The 23,515-nt window shown below is 40.5% G+C and overlaps 1 protein-coding gene across 3 annotated transcripts in view; it reads left to right on the top strand.

Annotated features, from left to right (window-relative positions):
• Window positions 1-23,515, top strand: part of LOC117070159 (centromere protein V-like) — a 202,403-nt gene that overhangs the window by 28,217 nt on the left and 150,671 nt on the right. For 2 of the 3 annotated variants that reach the window (XR_004431804.1, XM_033188891.1), the window contains exon 2: window positions 12,899-13,240. The gene's annotated coding sequence lies outside the window, so the exon portion shown is untranslated. Of the gene's footprint in view, window positions 1-12,898; window positions 13,241-23,515 lie in introns of those variants that run through there. The other variant, XR_004431805.1, reaches the window with a different exon arrangement.

Consider the following 23,515-nt stretch of genomic DNA (forward strand, 5'->3'; position numbering starts at 1 on the left):
AGAACTGTAGCCCGATACTCACCACACTCTTTTTCCTTGTCCCACAACCTGTGGATCCCAGCCTTGGACTTGGAAGCAGCTAAAACAGAGTGGGCATTAAAAAAAAAAAAAAAAAAATGTGTGCTACAGGGCATAAAACTGTGCTTTGCATCCAACCTTATTATGTGTGGGAGAAGAATTCCCCATAGATGATCTTCAGAACATTTATTTATCAAAATTTAAAGGAGCTTCTTGGAACCAATGGCCTTTAAATGTAGAAAATTAAAAATTAAAAATACGTAAAACAGAGGCACAAAGATGCTAACCTTCTGAAAGTCACTAGTACATCCAAGTTGAATCACATTTGTTATGGGTGTTATAATGTATCCCATATATTGTCATGCTAATACGATGATAGCTATATTAAACCTTTCACAGTGATTTCCAGCATGTTATCTCATGTGATTATTTGCAAGGTCTTTTTTGGCCCCTCAGATATCCCCAAATCATATCTTCTAAGTGATCAGCTTAGAAGCTCTGGTTGCAGCAAACACCAGGATTTAATCCTTTCTCCTTGGAGTCACGGCCCTCACAGCTGTAAACATGAAGCCTGCTCCTAATCATCAGAAGTGCCATCGTTTGGGAAGCAAAGCCTGGGTTTGAATCCCGGCTTCGTGCCATGCTGTGTGTATCTTGGGTGTGTTGCTGTTAAGCCCCATTTTTCTCATCTATATCCTAGGTTAAGACGGTAACTTCACAGTGATGCTGTGAGGACAACATCAGAAAGCACTTAGTGCAACATACATGCACCAATGAGTGAAGGCCTGCAACTGTTACAGTGTGTGCTACTTAGTAGGCACTCAATAAAAGCTTCTTTCCTCTTTTTCATCTTTTCTTCCCCACCATATCCTAACAATGCTTATGCAAGCCTATGAATATTGAGAAAATACCTTTAAAAAAAAGTAAATATTATTCCATGAATAACAAATGACTATGCATTAAACAGAACACATTTAAAGCTATACTCACCCTTTGATTATTGGTATAGAACAGGTAAGAATGATCTAATCGAAAGAAAAACAGAAAAATAAAGAGTAAACAAAGAACCAAATTAGACATTCAGTCAAGTATGATTAGTGTCTATTTCTGGTGGAGATTTTAGCTGAGTTTAGGATCCTGCCTCTCTGGCTATTAAGGTACAGTGGTTAAGGGTGACCTTTAAGAAGTTGAATGCCTAATTCATTCAGAGTTCCCATAGATTTTCTTTCTCAATTTGGGAAAGACCAAAAATCAGGTGCAATTCTGTTAATGCTATAAAACTAGTATGTTTAATGATAACGAACTTAGAAAAAGGAAACTATCTTTTTCCTTAATAAATTTAGCTTTCTTTTCATTTCTCCATTTTAAAAAAGTAGTTCACAATATGAGGACCCTAGTTTGAAGTCAAATTAATCATGTGTTAAAACATGACATCACTCATTCCACTCATTCTGAGAACAGTGGTCTGGGTCATGTTAAAAACGAACAATGTGTTCTTGAATATGAAAAAATGCAATAGGTTAATTTGCAAAGTATAAATAATTCAATACAAAATTATGCATTTCTCTTTACATATTTTCCTATATAAAAATATTTCCTCCTCATGGTTAAGTAAACTCTCATTGGCACGTGTAACTCCCTTAGAGCTCAGATAGGAGATGCAATATTGTGTTTTTTAGAAGAAAGTAACTGAAATTTAGTAAATTGAAAAGAGCACATGCATTTATGTGTGTGTGTGTGTGTGTGTGTGTGTGTGTGTGTGTGTTGGTGGGGAGTTGATATTTTTCAGTTTAGAAAACAACCTCCAGTTTGAAGTTGCACTTAGAAAATGTTAGAAGGTAAAAAAAAAAAATTGAACAGGATTTGGACAATATTCGGGGACTTTGGAGAGTGTGTGTCTGAGAATTGGGTATTGATGATGGCAATGTAGCCACTTCAATTTGTGTAATACAATCAGCAAGAATAAAACAAGGCTTATCTAAGTATAAGTTGAGGTGGTCAAACTCTAAATAGAACATAAAATTGATATACATATATCCAAATATACATGATAAACTTGTTAAATTCTTTTTGTCTTATTAAAGATAATAAGAAATACCAAAATTCAAATATGCCTTCTGCCTTCAAACATCACTTCTTTTTATGTAGGGTTGATGATACTGGCCTCTCAAGTTCTGGGTAGTTTTGTGGTCAGTGAATCTTGTCAAACAGGAATTTGTTTTAAAAACAAGGTGTTCTCCCTCCTCATCCACATTTTGCCTCGATTTTAGTGATCCTTTCACCTTCCCATGCCTGTCAGATCATAGCATCATATCAGCCTGCATCAAATTGATTTAGGACAGTAAGCATTTCGTCCGGAATGAAATTCCCCATGAAAATGTAACAGCACCACCCAACATCAAAAAAATGTCATGGGAAAAGTGCCAGAAGTTGAGCTAAAATGAAGGCTGAATGCTTTATATCAGGGAGAAGGGGAAAAGGGTCAGACAGAAAGAGAAGCGAAAGGAAAAGCAGGGCAGGAAGAGAGGCATGAAGGAGAGGAGGGACCTAAATTAGAACAAGAGGCGATGTTTATTAATAACCTTACTGACCCACAGGCCCCTGACACAAAATACATTAAGTATTCTTGGGACACTCTGGTCTGTCACTCACAGGAGGAGCAAATAAAATGGTATTGGAAGCTGCAAACTTTCTGAGAACAGATAAAAAAGAAAAGAAAAAGCCAGAACAAGATGAAGGCATAGACTCACAAGCTCAAGAGGCCTCATGGTCCGGGTTCACTTTCTCCTGCAGCATCTTCTCCAGGCAGTCCACCTGACGCCTGCACATTTCTGGCAAAGTAGGACTGAAACAAACACAAGAAAATATTGAATTTTAGTTGCAAAGAGGTACAGTGGTTAAGAGTGACCATTCATGGCCATTGTAAGACATTTGGAAATTAGAGGAAAGCATGAAGAAGTAAATAAAAATTGCCTCTGATTTCACCACTTAAATATAATAATTGTGAACACTTTGATAGACATTTTCTAATCTTTTTCCTCTATTTTTTTGCACATACGTATTTGTGTGTTTGGAAACTGCAGTGCAGACCCTGCTGTAGTGTACTATTTTGCAGGCTGCTTTTCCCATTTGATAAGTCATAGTAAATATTTGTTCATTTTGTTAAAACTATTCCATAACATAATTTCTTTCTTTCTTTCTTTCTTTCTTTCTTTCTTTCTTTCTTTCTTTCTCTCTTTCTCTCTCTCTCTTTCTTTCTTTCTTTCTCTTTCTTTCTTTCTTCTTCTCTTTCTTTCTCTCTTTCTCTCTCTCTCTCTCTCTCTCTCTCTCTTCTTTCTTTCTTTCTTTCTTTCTTTCTTTCTTTCTTTCTTTCTTTCTTTCTTCTTTCCTTCTCCTTGAGACAGAGTCTGACTCTGTCACCCAGGCTGGAGTGCTGTGGTGTGATCTGGGCTCACTACAGTCTCGACCTCCCAGGCTCAAGTGATCTTCCCACTTCAGCTCCCCCAAGTAGCTGGGACTACAGGCCTGCGCCACCACACCAAGCTAATTTTGTTTGTTTGTTTGTTTTGTAGAGATGGGGTTTTGCCATATAGTCTGGGCTGGCCTCAAACTCCTGAGCTCAAAAGATCCACCCACCTCAGCTTCCCAAAGTGCTAGATTTACAGGTGTGAGCCACTGTGCCCAGCCTCCAAAACATGATTTCAGTGCCAGCATTGCATTTCCTTATCTATAGAGGCTCTAATTCATTCATTCCTCTAACCTCTAGTCAGACATTGATACCATTTGTAACTTGTTGCCTTTATAAAATCTTCCTGTGTATCTTCATTTCCTCTGGATAAATTATTGTATGTGAAAATCATGGGTCAAAGCCTTCTTTCTGTTTTGTTATTTTACTTTTGGCTACATTTTGTAGAGTTGCCCTCCAAAATTGCCGATTTATATTCTCACTCAGGGTGCATATGAACAAATACAGATTTCAGGAACCATCATTAACTCTTCCCCCCAAAAGATAAGAAACATAGCATCCCATTGTGTTTTGTATTATGTTGATTATTTGTGATGCTAACTTTCTTTACATTTCTTGACCCTTTGTCTTGTTTTGTGTGTAGGTGATTTTGCATGGTTTTTAAAATATTTGTTTATTTAACATTTGCCCTGTAGTTCCAAGGAGATTTTCATTAATTTTCTATTAAATTATAAAAGTTCTTTACATATTAAGTTTATTAACTTTCTCACTATCATATATTGCAAACATTTTCTGCATTTTGTCGTTTGGTTTTTAATTGTTAATGGATATATGTCGATGAATTTAAGTACATAAATATTTTCCTTTATTCTTCCTTCTGCTCTATGTTTTAAAAGGCTTTGCCCATCCCGGAGTAAAGTCAGTATTAACCAATATTTTCTACTAGTGCTTTTGTGGCTCCTTTTATTTATAGAAACATTTAAATCTCTTATTTATCTGGAATTTTTTTGGTCATTGTGATAAGAATCTATTTAATAGAATTTATTTTCCTTATTGATTCAAATGTATGCTCTTGGGCCTGTTTATGTGTTTTCATGTTTATTTTATTATCTTTTTGTCTCCATCATTTTTGCCAAAATTCTCCCTTTTTATTATTGTAATTCAAGAATATGTTTTTATGTCTCGTAAAGTAAGCTCTCCCTCTTTAAGATTGGTATTCTGGATGATGCTTTCTTTTAGTTATTCCATAAGAATGCATCAAGTTTCAAATTTAAATGTTAGAAAATACAATTTAAGTCAAGCACGGTGGCTTACACCTATAATCCCAGCTCTTTGGAAGGCTGAGGTGGGAGGATCACTTGAGACTAGGAGTTTAAATGAACCATGATACAGTCACTGCACTTCAACCTGGGCAACAGAGAAAGATTCTGATTTAAAAAAAAAAAAAACAAAAAAGAGAGAGCAAGAGTACAATTTATAGATTAATGTGTGTGGATTAGAGGTCTTTTTAAAACTGGGTTTTCTCATGTGGAAATAAACCATGCCTTCTCATCAATCTTTTCATATGAACTTCTGTAAAGTTGTAGTTCCTTCAGGTAGTTTCTCGATACAATCTCACATTTATTCAGTGCTGTTGTGCATGCAGTTTCCCTATTCAGTTTCATGACTTCACTGAGCAACAATATTTTTTAAGCATTTTAAGCATTTTTATTTCATATTTGCCACTTTACTGGTTTCTTATTCAAATAATTTGTCAATTTGATTCTCTTGAATCATCTAGGTAGATAACATTATTATCTGCAAATAATGATCATTCTGTTCCTTTCCCAAAATTATGTAATTTCTTTATTTTTCCTGTCTTATTGCAAAGGATTACAACTTCCAAATTATTTAAAAAGATTCTTCATTAGGAAGGCTTTTAATATTTCACTGCTAGGAATACACTGTATTTTTGATAAGCTCTTGCCCATAGATGTGTTTTTGATTTCAACTTTCAGTCTCCATTCCTGAACCTTCTGTACCCTAGTCCCAATGTATGGGTCCCAGTTCTCCCTGCTCAGTGCTGAATAAGTCTTACCCTTTTTGTATACAAGAATGTTCTATCTCTATACACACAGCCTCATTACTTATCTACTGATGGCTTCTTTTTGAGTCATAACACCCATGGTTCACTATAGGAGAACTCTCCTTCAATTCTTGGACCAAAACAATAAAAATTGGAATCACCCTTGATTTATTTAGCAAATCATAAGAAACTACCTCGCTATTTTCTGCCACCTTAAAAATTAGTGTCTTGCATAAAAGACATTTTATTTTTCCGTTTTAGGAAATGCTAAACTTTTTTCTCACATAGGAATGGTTATTTCATTTGAATTATGCTGGCTTTCTGCCAGAGAAAAGTAAAAATAACCTGGATTTTGTATGTGCCATGCAAAAAGAATTGGTTCCATGGGTTAGACTGGTTAGAACAATATGTGAAAATAGACTGAGGGGAAAAACAGCAATGTTTAGCAAGAGTGTTTGGTTACACGTGGAGAGGTGGAATGGTGAACCTCTCCAAGTAGAGGTGGCCTTTGGGACGAACCACGGCTTAAAAACCATGAGACCTCAAACACATCTGTATATCACCTTGAGTTTCCATTTTCTCAACTCTAAATTGAACATCTTTCCCCTGCAAGGATAATGTAAGAATCAGAGACAACTTCTGGAAAGCATCTAGTTGGACACTTGGCACCTAAGCAGGCACTTAAAAGAGAAGCTGTTAGGTTCTGGCCAGGTTTGAAGGCAGGAACATGGACCATGTTTTAGATAACAAATGAAGACTTTAGTATGAATTTCTACATATAACTGACCCCAAACATACTCAAGAAGTTTAGGATTTAGTCAACAGGCATTACTGTACTTGGGGTGCCATTAAAAGGTTCCCCAGCCTCTGCCCAAGGTAGTAGACACCCTGTCTTCTCTTTTCTCCTCTGTCAGGGTTGGCCTTTGCATTGACTGCTGACTTTATTGGATCCTACTTCCTGTCCCACCCTGATGGAGCATGAACTCTGAATGTTTAGATTCTGTCTTCCTCTGAGGGAGACCGGAAGGGCTCCTAATTTTGGTAAAACAGTAAATTTAGTCATTATAGCCATGTGCCTGGCATTTAAGAACCTCCTTGTCAGCACCCCTTAATTTTTCCAATTTGTTAGGCTGGAAAGCACTCCTATTAGTATCAAACTTAAGTCTTAATGAGGTGAAATAAGAATTTACCCCTATCATTCCCCAAATGAAGATAGAGATTTGTATTTTTTTTAAAACATAATGGCAGGTATCTGTGTTATCGTTTAAAATCAATTATCCTTTATTCCATGCTTTTTGTTTTTTCTATTGTTTATCTGTCCTGCTTTCCCAGAGGGGCAGAATTAAGGCCCCCATTTGGCTTTTATTATCATAATCAGTTAATAGCTGTTCTATAATGCTTTACTTATTGTGTTAATTTTCTGTAGTTATGTCCAGAGGCCGCTTATTGGAAGATCACATTTTTAAAAAAAAATAGAAGATCTAACTCCTTCTTTAATGGGTCCAGTTTCCATCTATAGTGTCAGCTGAAATTATCCAACACGATTGAATTGCAAGATCATTGAAAAAATATATAAACTGTAGCTAGTATTTTCAGTATATCTGTTTTGAGTCCAAACATTACATTAGTATGAGGACACTCCAAACACTCATCATAGTATTTCTGTTGACCACAGCTTATGATACCACTTCCTCGGATCAGCCCTGAATCTCAGAGGTATGAGTGTGTGCTATTGCTGGGCACACTGCTAATCATTGTAGTTCCATCGCATAGGTGCCTAAACTCTGGGTCCCAGGGACCATCGTCCTATTGCTGTTGGTGATTTTAATGTGAATGTATCTTATGTAGATGTTGGCAGTTAAAGAACTAGTTCTCAAGTTAAAATGGAGCTTCAAAGCAGACATAGGGAGAAACAAACTTATCTGAAAAATGACAAAGGACATTTGTATGATAAATGTGATAGAATGGGCCCCATGATAGATGCATTCTGAATTAGATGAATGTACTGAAGTGAAAAGAGTTTCACTGGGTGGTCAGCACTGTGGGTTCTAGGCCTACCTCTAACATGAACTCACTCTTAAGACCTCTGGGGGCCTCAGTGTTCTCTTTTGTAAAATGAGGAGGAGTTGAGATGAAAGTTCTGTTTCCTTTCCACATTCACACTCTGTGTGATGTTCAGCCAAGAGTGATTCTGTGAAGCAGTTCAGTGAGGAAGAGTCATTAGCAGGTCAGGATTGGATCAGAATTAGAATGCTTCTGGTTCATTATTGAGTCTCTGAAGATGGGCATGGCACTTGACATAAAACAAGGGCCCATTCGTATTTTTATAATAAGTTAGTGTTGATTGTAAGGCCTACATAAAACTCCAATTTGAGAACTGTTATTCCTTTGATGGCAGAGAGAGGAGGTGGAGAGAGGGCTAGACCACGGCAGTCACAGGAACTGGCTGTGTGACTCTGGGCAGGTCACTTCATTTCTCCCATTCTTTTCTCCTTTACTTGTCACATAAAGGGTTTGGAGGAGAATTGTCAAAATAGCTTCTTCTTCTTCTTTTTTTTTTTTTGAGATGGAGCCTCACTCTGTCACCCAGGCTGGAGTGCAATGATGCCATCTGGGCTCATCGCAACCCCCGCCTCTGGGTTCAAGCCTCAGCCTCCCGAGTAACTGGGATTACAGGCGTCCGACACCACACCCGGTTAATTTTTGTATTCTTAGTAGAGACGGGGTTTCACCATCTTGGCCAGGCTGGTCTTGAACTCCTGACCTCGTGATCCACCCGTCTTGGCCTCCTAAAGTGCTGGGATTACAAGCGAGAGCCACTGTGCTCAGCCTCAAAGTAGCTTCTAATTAAGAAAGTCAATGACCTTAGGAGAATGGTCATCCCTGTAAAGCAAATAAAAAGGTTCTGATGCTTTACAATATCCAGTGTCCAGAGCAGGTAGAGCACATTACCTGTGATTTAATGCTCGCTGGGAAGAACTTCATGGGGATGGGCTGAGAAGAAGAGGAAGGAAAGGGGAACTGTACACTCAAGTTTGGCTGGGACTTTCATGCAGCGAAGGAAATGAGGTCTCCTGTAATTGTCTCTTATTAAGGTAGAGAATGTATCAAATGCTGTGTTTAAATCAATTCAATGCCGATTCTTAGCACAGTGCACCACCTGTTTTGGCTGTTTCCATATCCTGCCCGCAGTGGTGATGTGTGAGAGCTTTTCCTTCAGGCAATGCCATCAGAGAAGGAAATGAATGGCAACAACATATTGAAAGGAAGAGAGAAAAAGTTTATATACATTTCAATGGAGGCACGTTTAAGGCATTTAAAAAGGGAGTCTGAGAAATACTGACAAAGTTTAAACAGAATCTTAACTTTGATCTGATTTTCTTCTGTAAAGCAATTTGGCACATAATTTTTCAAGTGCTAAACCACAAATTCTAATAGCTGGACCTCAATGCCTTCATTTGCATCTTGGGACTTCTATTGCCCCCCCAAAAGTTTAAGAAATTATTAAGGTGATTTTCCAGAGAGATTAAAGCATAAAGCATTTGCTGGTCAGTTCTCATAAAAACTACAGCAGCATAGAATAGCTGAGATTAAAAGCTAGATTTAAATCATGCGAGGGCTCAGTTAGTATCAGCGCCTAATTAAGAAATCTGTAAAGCTGATTTGATGGAGAAAAATTCTATCAAGGTGTGATTGGAATTTTCCCTTCCAATTGCTGTTGGGGATTTTAAGAGGAATATATCCTACATGGACTTTGGTATTCACAGGACTAGCTCTGAAATTAAAATGACGCTTTAAAGCAGAGCATAGGGACAAACTAATTTACCTAAAGGGTAAAAAGGAGGTTCTTAACTAAAAATAAACGTGATGAATTGGGACTCAATGTTAGACTGAATTTCTCCTTAGTTTTTTAACCCAAAATCTTTCATAGTTCATATATGTAAATGATAGACTGTCATCCCCTTGAAGGCTAATGGATATTATTCTTTTTTTGTGTTCCCAGTACTCCACTCATGGTTCTTATCACATAATAGATTCCCACTAAATGTTTGCACAATAGATGAACTGAAATACTTTGATAATTTTAAAAGAGGTTCTTGCAGAGCATGGTGCTGTTTTGGGCCTATCTTCTGTTCAATAACTTGATTGGCCAGTTGTACACCAACTAGTGAGCATTGTGCAGGCAGCCTGCAGGCTGAATTGGGCCAGTATTTATCCACGCTTTAAAATCAAGAACCTTCAACTTTGCATAACAATATGAATTTCTAAATTCCGAAGTTGTGGCACTGTTTAGTCAACAGCCGTGCATAGTGACTATTAGGAATAGCAGCCCCCATTAGGAAGGGCTCCTTCACAGGTTGCCATTATTAATAAATGTGATAGATTGCCCCCGGCACTGTGCCCCCACCCTGCCCCACCATGTTAGGTTGCGTTCTGAATTAGATTTAGATGGATACACTGAATTCTGTGGCGTAGGACTCCAGGCTGACTTCACATTTTTTCTTTTTCTCTTTTTTTTTGAGACAGTGTCTCACTCTGTCGCTCAGGCTAGGGTGCAGTGGTGAGATCATAGTTCACTGTGGATTCTATCTCCTGAGGCTCAAGCAATCCTTCCATCTCAGCCTCCCGTATAACTGGGACTAGCACCACCATCCTCATCTAATTTTTGTATTTGTTGTAGAGAAAGGGTTTCGCCATGTCTCTACATGCAGGGGCATGAACTCACTGCAATCTCCACCTCTTGGGTTCAAGCAATTTTCATGCCTCAACCTCCCGAGTAGCTGGTATTACAGGTGCCCACCACCACATCTGCCTAACTTGTATTTTTAGTAGAGACAGGGTTTCACTGTGTTGGCTGGGCTTGTCTCGAACTCTAGACCTCAAGTGATCTACCTGTCTTGGCCTCCCAAAGTGCTGGGATTACAGGCGCCAGCCACCACGTGAGCCTAGTATGCCTTTCTATGGCTGTTGGCTTTGAACAAGTTAAAGATCTAAGTGTGAGCTTAATTGTTTTCTCCAGCTTCACAAAAAGAGAAGACTCTAAGTGCTAGGCTTGGAGTGAATCTGTAGTGTGCACATTTCTACAACCTCAGTGTGGCTCCAGTGGGAATTGAGCCGAATCCAAGCACTAAATAACCCTAATGATACCAAGTAGGAGCTCATCAGGGAGCTGTTGAAGAGTTTATCAGAGCATATTAAAATACAATACATTCACATAATCAAAAAAGGTACATCAGTCCATCTGTCTATATATTCCTTTCTGATATTAAATTTGTCCAGGGACTTTTCAAAATTATATCACCTATCCCTACCCCTTCCTTTGTGAATAAAAATGTGGCAAGAATGGAGAGCAAATCAGAATAATGCACGTTGGTGAAAGTCCTATAATTGAAATCATTATTGTTTAAGACACCATTGCTTTAATCAGCCTATCATAAATCAATGCTTTTCACAAGTAAAGGTTTAAAATAAAATGCTGTTAAACAAATTGGGCCTCTTAAAAGGCATGATGCAATTGGGAAGCTACTGAAAATGGATAAAAAAGTGCTTTCTGAATGGATTCACTGGTTCCAGCATTTTGTCTTCCACTTAATTTAAAAATATATATTACCTGGTCCTTTCTTAGAAATTACATATTGGAGGTCTATAATGGCCAAGCCTTTAACCCATTAAAAAAATTCACTCCCAGGAACAGTTAATATTTGACGTTTAATTGCTTTTTCTTGTTGGAGAGGAAAATGGTTTTTTTCTTCTTTTCTTGATTGACTTTTCAAAAATCACCTTGTGAACTAGAAAGATGGAGATGATTTTCAAAAACTGAAGTACACATCTGTGTGTATGCACGCATATATATGTTCATGTATAAATAAAATCTCCCATGTACCAGAAGCTGGTGCTTCCCTCACAATAACTCTGCAAGGCAGGTGTGACTATCTTCATGTACTGGATTAGGCGGCAGAGGTCTAGAGAGGTTAAATGATTGCCTCAGGTCACTCAGGTAGTAAGTGGAGCAGTGGGTGGCTTGACCACAGAGCCAAGGAAAAAGGTCATGCCAGTGGTCCCATCTTGGAGTGCAAATCCTCTCAACCTCTTTAGCCAGCACCAGATTCAGGAATATAGCTGATAATCCACACCACCAGCAAATGTCAAAAGAGCCCAACTCTAATCTTTTCTAAGCATTTTAATGTGAGTCCTTCATGGTAACTAAGGTAAGAGAAGCTGTTGAATCAGCCCTATAAATTACATCCATCTGGAAGAGAGTTCTCATCTGGGGATTTGTGTGAATAAGCAGGGAGGCTTTGGGAGGCTGAGGTGGGCGGATCACGAGGTCAAGAGATCGAGACCATCCTGGCCAACATGGTAAAACTCCATCTCTACTTAAAATACAAAAAGTTAGCCGGGCTTGGTGGTGGAGCATGCCTGTAGTCCCAGCTACTTGGGAGGCTGAGGCAGGAGAATTGCCTGAACCCAAGAGGCGGAGGCTGCAGTGAGCCGAGATCATGCCACTGAACTCCAGCCTGGGCAACAGAGGGAGACTCTGTCTCAAAAAACAAAACAAAACAAAAAATCAGGGAGGTCACAGTTTTCTTATTGGAACAGTAATCATACAGACATCAAATGAATTTTGGGCCTCTTCAGGAACTGTTTTAAAAGAAAGAGGGGACCTGCCAGATGTTGGTGTGGAGAGGGTGAGGAAAAGCCTCCATTTGGCTGCCTAGAATTAGAATATTTCCAAGTCAACACTGTCAATCTCCCCACTTTGACATGCAGTAAATCCAGTACCCACAACTAAAGTGTTTTCTTGCTTTCTTTTTCTCCTTTTTTTTTTCTTTTTTTTTTTGAGACAGGGTCTTGCTCTGTTGTCCAGACTGGAGTGCAGTGGCATGATCTCGGCTCACCACAACCTCCACCTTCCCATTTAAAGTAATTCTCCTGCCTTATCCTCCCAAGTAGCTGGGATTACAGGCACCTACCACCACGCCCAGCTAATTTTTTGTATTTTTAGTAGAGATGGGATTTCACCATGTTGGCCAGGCTGATCTTGAACTCCGGGTCAGGAGTGATCTGCTTGCCTTGGCCTCCCAAAGTGCTGGGATTACAGGCGTGAGCCACCATGCCTGGTCTTTTTCTTTCTTTTCTTTTCTTCTTTCTCTTCCCACAAAACCAGGTATTATTTAAGTTTCTTGAAAAGCTGCACAAACCAACTGTTCCTCTCAGATTATCCCTTTCAGAGCTCAGGTGATAAGCCTCCTTGGGTTACACCTCCCATGACTTGTGGTCAGATGTAGGCTGTTTCATTCTGCATTATCCTACCTTACAAGAAAATATTTGTATATTGGCCTCACCAGGTCCCAGTTCCTCTGGGAATCGTCTTGTATGCAACATCTTCACAAGGGTGGCAGGCAGTTGAATCTCTGGCCTTCGTGGGACCACTGGACATCTGGCAGAGAACCAGGAAACCATGGATCCCTTCTGTGAGTCCACTCAGCCGGAAAACTACAAGGTGTGTGACTGTAGGATGAGGCTTTTTGAAAGATGAAGTACAACACTTTGAGAAAGTGTTTGGAAAGAAACTGGCTGATGTCAAATGGAAATTTGACCATTCACAGATTTCTTTTCCTAGATATAGAAACACAAAAGCTTACATGTACACATTAAAAATTTTTTTAAGTTATCTTTTCTTTCTTGCCTTCTTTTCTTTCCCCGTTTTTTTTTTTTTTTTTTGGTCTTTTTCTTTTATTCCTGGTTGATAGTAATTCCCATTTTTAACCAAGGAGTGGTAAAACTGACACTCTCATATTGCTATGATAGGATATATTAGCAAAACCCTTTTGGAAATTCATTTGCAGTGTGTATCAAGGGCCCATAAAAATGCAAGATAACTATGTGATAATAAGGAAACAGGATATGCACTCTTAATGCTTATAAATACATAGGCAAAATATACATACTACTAGGTAATATTTATCATCCACTTAATATATGACAAGCACAATGCCACATGTTTTATAGGCATTGTCTCATTTATTTTGTACACAGACTTTGTGTGGTAAATATTATTATATCTCCGTTTTACAGATTAAAAAAGAGAGGCCTGTGGAGGCTAATTGTTTCATTTGGAGCCTGGTGTGCGATTTCAACCCATCCTAATTTGATTGCAGAGCTTATACTATTAATTTATAACACCTTATCATTCCTCATAATATGTGGTTATAAGTAAAAAACAAACATTAACAACCAAAAAAAACAAAAACAAAACACACCAACAAACAAAAATCAGAAAAGCTCTTCTCTTATAATAACCACATGAAAAAATAACTAGGAAAGCATAGACTGAGAAAATGGCCAAACCTAAAAAAACTTATTTGCAACCAGTTAATGAAATAACAGGTAGCCTTCGACACTTAAATGTTTTAAGTTTTTTTTTTTCCCTCTGGATGGGAATTAGGCCCTATATGAGTAATTTTCGACCGAGAGAATCTAGTTGATATTATTCTGCTAATTTAAGGAAACTTCAAGGGAACTAGTCTTACATGTAGTTGCAAAGGACTTTGAAAGGACTTTGTCCAGACTTAGGTGAGAATTTTCTTTTGGACTGGAACCTAGATTAGTGTTTCTTAACTTTCTTAACTTATATTGTGTGAGAACATAGCAGAAGATATTGATAGAATCTATAGTTTCTCTTTCTCTCTCTCCAGAAAAACATACATATTAACATTTATACAAGATTTGCTGTATGTATTTTAATTTAATCTTTTTTTTTTCAGGAAACTTTGAAAATTTCAGGTATATTGCTGGTTCAAGATTTAAACTAAAATTTCCCTTTCTGTTTTGGCTTGCAGAATGTTCTTTACACCTCAGTTTGGGGAAAGTCTTTCTCTAATAATTTTTTTTTTTTTCTTGGAGAAACAGTCTCACTCTGTCACCCAGGCTGGAGTGTAGTGGCGTGATCTTGGCTCACTGCAACCTCTGCCTCCCAGGATCAAGCCATTCTCCTTCCTCAGCCTCCCGAGTATCTGGGACTGCAGGCGCACACCATCATGCCTGGCTAATTTTTGTATTTTTAGTAGAGACGGAGATTTCACTATGTTGGCCAGGCTGGTCATCTTGAATTCCTGACCTCAAGTGGTTCACCTGCCTGGGCCTCTCAAAGTGCTGGGATTCCAGGCATAAGCCACCATACCTGGCCTGTATCTCTAATAATTTAAATACTGATACAGTTTCTTCAGAGTGTTACCTGCACCTGGAAAACTGAGGTCGATAAAGTAAGCAAGTATAACGCATCATTTAGTTTTGATGTTTTCATTAATATGATATCACACCATTGTGAACACTTGTATTTCGTTGCATAGCTAACAACTGCCTTTTGGATTTTTCATGTTAGAATGAAAAAAATGTATGGCATACATCACCAAGAATCGAAGGTTGTGCCTGGCAGTGTGAATGACTCTGTAATAAAGAGAGAAGCTTTGCTAGGTGAGTGGACGGCATTATGAGAGGCTTTTTTTCACATCTGCAGAAATGCATTTTCGTTAAACACCTGTGTTAAGCACATATGCATAAGGCACAGTGATAGATGGATGTAAAACATGGGTAGATGATGTCCTTGTATGAGATTCTACAAGGACTCCAATACACCGAAGTTTGGAAGCGCTCAGGCAGCCTCCTGGCACTATTGGCTGTGCTGCTAATAAGATTACAGGCAGGGCATGATTTCATTCCATGTAATATTTTCGTCATTAGGAAGAGGGAAGTTGTTTTTACCATTTCTGTTTTCTGAAATTGAAAAATTCTCAGGTACGAATCCCAAAAGACTTTACATGCAACCTCCATTTCCTATTCAGGACTGTTCAAGGAGAAGACAGAAACACCATGTTTAGAGGTCATTGGTCCATCTATTCTAGAAACTTCCCCTTGGCAGTGGTCCCTGCCTGTGTTACAGAACACGGCAAAAATACAAACCATTGTGCATCTGGCCAGTTCTGCAATGCTCCATCCCAGTGGGACATTCCTTCCTCACTCCAGCTGGTGAACAGCTATGCCCTGGAGCCCAGGACGGACATGCCTTGTAACTTTTTAACCCAGTTAGTGTAACTGCCAATATTATTCCTATTCATATAAATGTCTAATCCTTTCTTGAATCTTGCTCAATAATATCCTGCGGCACTGAATTCCACAGGTAGATTATACACTGCTTTAAAAAGTATTTCCTTTTCTTGGTTTTAAATTTGTTGCCTTTTAATGTCACAAAATAGCCCTTGTTCTTGCATTAAGTGGCACAGTATAGAAACATTTCAAATTGACCCTTATTTCTTCCAAGCAGTTTCTTCACTAATATTAAACCCCTATTTTCTTCATATATTTCCTGTTTTGGCATATATAATCTTGATTGAATGAAATGATTTATGTAAGTAGTCTCACACTATTTTGTGAACGTAATAGGCACTGGTAAAAAGCTTTCCTTGGTATTCAATCTCATTTATTGGACAAATATTTATTGAGCATCTATTATGTACAGGAACTGTTCTAATTTTAGAGAGTCAGCTTCAAATAAGACTGGGTCATTTTTCTGAAGGACTTACTTTTCTAGAGAAGGAGATAAGCAGTAGTGTAGTGAATAAATCTATGAACCACATGGTTTCAGATGGTAATAAGTATTATGGGAAGACTGAAAGAGTGGCTGGAGCCAATTTGCATTGCACAGTCAGGGAGTGGCTCTCTGAAAAGAGGACAGTTGCCATCAGCCGTCAAGGGGCCCCCTATGTGAAATCTCCATGAAGGTGAACTCCAGCTCTGGAACAATGCCCAGTAGTTTTTGAGGCTCAATCATTATTTGTTGAGTGCATAAATGAATTAAGGTTGAGAAGGAAAGCCTTAGTTACTAAAATCACCAGGAATTTATTCAGTAGATTCAGGAGGATCATTTCTTGAATCCCCGTGTTCTGTAACTCCCAACACTGTGGGAATAAACAAAGCAGGGGCTGTAGTTAGTTAGACTGGGTTTCAAGACCTGACCATGGTCCCCAGCTTGCCAGCTGTGCGGCCTTGGGCAAGTTACCTAATTGCTTTAATCCAAAGAACCCTCCTTTATAAAAATGAGAGTAAACTTCCTTCTTTCACAGGAGTTGGAGGTTTGAAGGCAAAGTTAACGTAGAAGTTCTTTTTAAACTGCCAACTGGTGTAGAGGTGTGGTTATTCTTGAGGGAACCAGCTGTTTCCACTGTCACGCTCTGTTCTTTCATTCTTCCCTTTCTCCCTTCCTCATATTCTGTTTCCTTCCATTCCCTATTTTATCCCTGCCACTGCCTAAAGCCCACCAGGGCATCCATGGGACTTAGCTTTCTGTCTCAGAGGTGGCTTAAGCAGGGTGGACTTACCTTTCTGAAATTCTTATCTATGTCTTAGGAACGTTTACAATGGAGCTGTTGTGTATTGATGCAGTGGACTGGATGTGACTTTCGAATAGTGATTGTTTGCTTTTATTTTGTTTACTGCTTAATCTTCTAGGGTCAGGTTATCCAAACTTCTACCTATAAAGACAGTCCTTGCCTGAATTTCCGAAGGAATCTTCCCCCAGAAACCAAGCCTTTGGTTGCAATGGGCTGCCTGGCTGCCTTCAGCTCCCTCTGTGTTCCAGCCTGACTGGCATATGCACACGCTGTTTCCTCATGTTGCCTCTTGTTATTCTTTTTAATTGTCCCTTAATGTATGGTTCCCCCCCGCCCCCCTTTTAGGCAATTTGAAGTACAGGCATGTGCAGCTCTGCATAATAATGTATTATAGGAAACATTTCAAGGAATAAATTATTAGAATTGTTTACATGCATGGTTCAAATTCACTGGCAAATTGCTTAGGCCTCAGTTTTATGATGTAGCTGCCAGCTAAGCTCCTTCAGGGTAAAACTCTGAAATAGGAGAAGCTGCCCAACGCTGTCCCTTCCCAGCACTTCCTCTGCCTTGTTCCTGCCCTTTCAACATCTCCCTCCTTTCCCACCCCCAAATAACTCTGTGGAGCTGCCAGGCCTTTTGCACCTTAACGTGAAGACATTTCATGGGTCCTCCCTGGACCCGCCCCCAGCAAAGGTGAGGTGTGCAAAGGAATAAATCTCCAATGGTATAATTTTAGACACTGTGGCAACTGGGAAGGGTGGCTATTTTTGGCTATGGAGCTTTCTCCTTGACCTGAGATGATATTGCCTGGCCTGCTGCTAGTTCGCCCGGCCAACCCTGCCCGTGGTCCTTTTCACAACATGTTTGCCATTCCTGGGGGCTGGCTTCTTCCTCTTTCTGCCAAGCAGCTCTGTGCTCATGCAGGATGCTGTGTGTTTGAGCAAGGGTGTGAACCGGTCGATGTGTGCCCACCTGGGCTTGCCCCAGGGCAACACTCTCAGGCGGTGGTCAGGCTACCTCTAAGGGGCAATGCGGATGGAACAGATGTCCTTTCACATTGGGGGTGGGGGAAGATTTCCGGTCCAGTTTCTGGGTCTCCCTCAGCCTCTATACTTTATCAGCTGCTTAGCGACCATTCTATGAGTCACTCCAGGCGAGCCAGGCAGCCTCCAGGCCACAGGGTTCATGCATTCCCGCCTACACTGCTTCATTTGAAGCCGCATCCTCACAGAGAGTCTTCTGACCACCCGGCTTGCTGTCTTCCCACTCAAGCTCCTGATGCAGCTGCTGTCTGCAGACCCCCTGGACTGCCTGGGGAAGTGAGTTGGAGCTCCTGCAGCAGAGGGGTGGAACAGCTACATGAAGATCCGAAGGTGGCCAAAAATAACAGCACTTTCCAGATGAGGGTAATGTTATAGCCAAGATCATCACTGGGGTAGGGTGTCTTGTTCTTTGTTTTACAACCTAAAAAGTACACAGAAGACTCAAAGATCATTCAGGAAGGAGGAATAAAGTCAGTACAGAACAGAGAAATGGGAGCAGTTAAAAACAAAGGAATTGAGTTTCCTTATGCCAAAAGAGAGAAAACAGAGGCCTTTTATAGATATATAGAGAGAGCCCTGGCTATCTGGATGGAAGTTCTGTTTTCTCCAGCTTCCATGGCCACAATAAAAGGGGAGAATTCTGAATCTGCAGAGAGAGAGAGAGAAAGTGAGAGAGAGAGAGAGAGAGGATATAAGGAGAGACTGACCAAGGAACAAAATAGTTAGACAAAAAGGGAGAAAAAAATCAAGAGACAATGTTGCCTTCTCTTTTCTGCTATTGGATGAAATTTAATGGAAACGTATTGAGAACCAACTCTAATCCAGTTATCTATTGCTGCATGACAGATCCACCTGAAATTTATTAACTTAAAACCACAATAATCAAGTTATGATGATCTGTCATTGTTTTAAGTGTTGACTGGATCAGCTGGGTGGTTCCCACACAGTCTTTCTTGAAGATAAGGATGAGGTCTGGTGGTGGCCAAGGCTGGAGTCATCACTGAGGCTGCCTCATTCACGTGTCTGCTGGCTGATGCTGGCCATGGCTGCAACTCCTCAGCTGGGGCTGTCAATTAGAATCCCTGCACGGGGTCACTCCATGTAATCCGAACTTCCTCACAGCAGCTCATCCTTGCACTTCTTACGTGGCCACTCAGGACTCCAAAGATGAGTGTCCCAAGAGAGTAAGGTTGAGGCTGAATGATCCTTTTTTTTTTTTTTTTCTTGAGATGGAGTCTCACTCTGTTGCCCAGGCTGGAGTGCAGTGGCGTGATCTCAGCTCATTGCAACCTCCACCTCCCAGGTTCAAGCGATTCTCTCACCTCAACCTCTGGAGTAGCTGCTATTACAGGTGCCCGCCACCATGCCCGGCTAATTTTTGTATTCTTAGTAAATATGGGGTTTCAACATGTTGCCCAGGTTGGGCTCCCACCCCTGACCTCACATGATCTGCCCACCTCGGCCTCCCAAAGTGCTATCATTACAGGCGTGAGCCACTGCACCTGGCCCGAATGATCATTTTTGACCTACCAAGTCACCTTTTCTATTGTGCACCAATCGCTAAGGTCAGCTCAGATTCAAGGGCAGGGCATTTTGATACCTCCTCTGGATGTGAGGAGTGTTAAAGAACTCGTGGACATGTCTTAAAACTCTTAAAACTGCTAAAGTGTCCAATCATGGTGTCAGCTACTCCCAGCCTCTTGATCTCCAGGAGCTTCCAATCTCCAATCTCGTTGGAGCTATCAAAGTCAATTAAGTATTCTGTGAAAAGTAATAAAATAAATACCCATTCACCAGGTGAGTGAGGTGATAGAAGAACGTGTACCAAGTGGATGCAAGATGAACCCTCGCATTCGTATACCTCACAGGCACAGTGTACTTGGGAAGACCTGTGGCCACTGATCATTTGGAGAGCTTTGAAGGAAAATAGGACAGCAGTGGCTGAGGTTCCCTCACTGTGGAGTGGGGATGCTTACTTGCCTTGTTCAAACTCCTATGACTGTGCTCAATGATTTATTTATCCTCCTCTGCCCTGCCTTGGTATGACCAACTATCCTTTATTTCAATTACATCACCCTGCAATGGTCCAAAAACCTTCCCTTTTTTGTTCTTCTTCTGTGACTTTATCCTTTCTGTGCATGAAAAAGATTCGGACTGGGCACGGTGGCTCACGCCTGTAATCCCAGTACTTTGGGAGGCCAAGGAGAGAGAATCACAAGGTCAGGAGATTCAAGACCATCCTGGCTAATACGGTGAAATCCAGTTGCTACTAAAAATACAAAAATTTAGCTGGGTGTGGTCATGGGCACCTGTAATCCCAGCTACTCGGGAGGCTGAGGCAGGAGAATCGCTTGAACCCAGGAGGCAGAGGTTGCAGTGAGCTGAGATCTCGCCACTGCACTCCAGCCTGGTGACAGAGCAAGAAATTAAAGAAGAAAAAGAAAAAGATTCAACTCCCCTTCTCGTTCCCTACTTACTTGCTACTCCATTGCTGTTTTTCAGACCAGTGAACTTGTCTCTGCCCTTGTCTCATTCCTCAGTCAACTGCTTGAAATATACATTTTCATCTTGTTTTCCTTCTTTATGGCCACGGTCTCTTGCCTCCTCAAATCCTATCTTATATTCCACGTGACTCACGCCCTTCTCTGCTCTGACTTGTCTTATCCTAGGAGCCAGTTGTCCAGCACAGTGTAATGGGATGGTGGGCCCTGGTGCCACAATGCCCGGCATCTCCACTAGATACAGCTTTGAGATCTTCATGATGAAGCTTGCTCCAATCCAAGGCTTTGAGGTGGGGTTTGCTGTTCAACCGCTAACCTTTCTTTGGTAAGCATTTACTATATTCCATCATCACTGAAATTACCTTTAATCTTGATTTGCACCTTTAGTCTCCTAATAGCACTCATTCTTTGTTTCTGTTTTGTTTTGTTTTGTTTTGAGACAGAGTTTTGCTCTGTTGCCCCAATTGGAGTGCAGTGGTGCAATCTCTGCTTATTGCAACCTCTGCCTCCCGGGTTCAAGTGATTCTTGTGCCTCAGCCTCCTGAGTAGCTGGGATTACAGGCTTGTGGCATGACACCCAGCTAATTTTTGTACTTTTAATAGAAAATTTTTGTATTTTTCTACAAAAAAATCTTGTATTATTCTACTAAATTCTAAAAATGTTGTATTTTTTCTACTAAAAATACAAATATTTTTAGCCACGTTGGCCAAGCTGGTCTCAAACTTCTGGCCTCCAGTGGATGCCTGCCTTGGCCTCCCAATATGCTAGGATTGCAGGCATGAGCCACTGTGCCTGGCCAAGGGATATCCATTTTTAATCCCCATGTAGGTTAGATCTCTTTTATCCTCTTAGTATAAAGTGATATATGTTCACTTTAGAAAATTTAGAATGCACAGACAAGCAAAAATAAGAAAAAAAAAACACTGTAGACAGAAACATTGTTAACAACTTAATGTGGGCCTTTCTCATCCTTTTTCTTTTTAATTATGGTTTTTATATCTAATTATGATAAGGCAACATTTTTGTTGCCTTATCAATAGATGGTCAGTGCTTTCCTCTGAGCTACTTCCTATTTTACTGAACCAGTTCTACAGAACTCTATTCCCTGGCCCCAGCTGATTGGAACAGGCATGGACATCTGGCCCAGCTGGACTAGTCCCTGCTCTTTCCCTGGGATTGAATTAGAGTATATGAAGGACTGGTGCTATAATAGCACATTGGCATATGTATTACTCTATTCTCGTGCTGCTAATAAAGACATACTCAAGACTGGGTAATCTGTCAAGGAAAGAGGTTTAATGGACTCACAGTTCCATATGGCTGGGGAGGCCTCACAGTCATGGCAGAAGGTAAAGGGGAAGCAAAGGCATGTCTTACATGGCAGCAGGCAAGAGAGTTTATGCAGAGGAAGTCCCCTTTATAAAACCATCAGAACTCATGAGACTTATTCACTATCAGGAGAACAGTATGGGGGAGACTGCCCCCATGATTCAATTATCTCCACCTGGCCCCTCCCCTGACACATGGGGATTATTACAATTGAAGGTGAGATTTGGGTGGGGACACAGCCAAACCGTATCAACAGGGGATTAGAATTTGTTCCTTGAAAGCTAAAGCTGTAGTGGAGAAGATGGTTTGCAAGAGATGAGTAGAGGAGACAGTAAGAAGCGGAGGAAGAGATGGCAGAGATCTGGGGGCAGAGACTCCTTATGTCCTGGCCCTGATCCCTGCAGGGAATTTTGTGGAATAGCCTTGCATCCTTACCTCATATTCGTCTTTAATGGAGCAGTGTCTATGGGATTCTGATATTTTCATCTAACAATGCCTGTGCAGAATGATAGGCACAGGCTTTGTTCACTGAAAAATACATCATCGTTTTTTTCTGAGTCATCATATGTCCTCTTAGATTATAATTTTCATGGCTGCACAGTGACTATTGTGGATGTCTCAATATTTATGGGAGAAGTGCAATTTGTGGGAGAAACTTGAGCTCTGGTGTTAAAGAATACTGAGTTCAAATGCCCCGCCCTGACACTTGTTGGCTATGTGATTTGGGCAAATTATTTAAACACCCTATGCCTCAGTTCCCTCCTCTGTAAGATAGGCACAGCAATAAGGTTAAATGATGTAATGATTCTTAAAGCTCACAGCACATTTTCTGTCACATAAGTGAGGATTCAGTAGATTTCACCTCTCATTATTTATAATCATGAAACCAATACTCTGTTATTGCTCCTGTAAAAACCCTTCTGTTTTCCTCCTCTCCTCCTCCTCCCTCTCCCCCTCCTCCTCCTCTTCCTCCTTCTTCTTCCTCTTCTTCTTCTTGTTCGAGATGGAGTTTTACTCTTGTTGCCTAGGCCGGAGTGCAATGGTGCGATCTCAGCTCACTGCAACCTCTGCCTCCTGGGTTCAAGCAATTCTCCTGCCTCTTTTGTGTTTTTAGTAGAGATGAGGTTTCACCACGTTGGTTAGGCTGGTCTTGAACTCCTGACCTCCGGTGATCCGACCGCCTCAGTCTCCCAAAGTGCTGGGATTAGGAGCATGCGCCACCATACCTGGCCTCCATTTTCAACATTATAAACAGAACGGCAGTGAACATCCTTACAGTCAAATATTTGCACATAATTATTCTTTGAGAAAAATGCCAAGAAGTTGCATTATTGGATCAAAGATTATGGACATAAAAATTATTTAAAACATGCACTAGGGGCCAGGTGTGGTGGCTCATGCCTATAATCCCAGCACTTTGGGAGGCTGAGGCAGGCAGATCACAAGGTCAGGAGTTGGAGACCAGCCTGGCCAAGATGGTGAAACCCTGTCTCTACTAAAAATACAAAAATTAGCTGAGCATGGTGGCGGGTGCCTGTAATCCCAGCTACTCAGGAGGCTGAGGCAGGAGAATCGTTGGAACTCAGGAGGTGGAGGTTGCAGTGAGCCGAGATCACACCAGTGTACTCCAGATTGGGCAACAGAGCAAGACTCCGTCTCAAAAACAAACAGACAAACAAACAAACAAAAAACAACAACAACA

Source organism: Trachypithecus francoisi, unplaced genomic scaffold (assembly GCF_009764315.1).
Source record: "Trachypithecus francoisi isolate TF-2019V2 unplaced genomic scaffold, Tfra_2.0 Lachesis_group3, whole genome shotgun sequence".
NCBI classification, from domain to species: Eukaryota; Metazoa; Chordata; class Mammalia; order Primates; family Cercopithecidae; genus Trachypithecus; species Trachypithecus francoisi.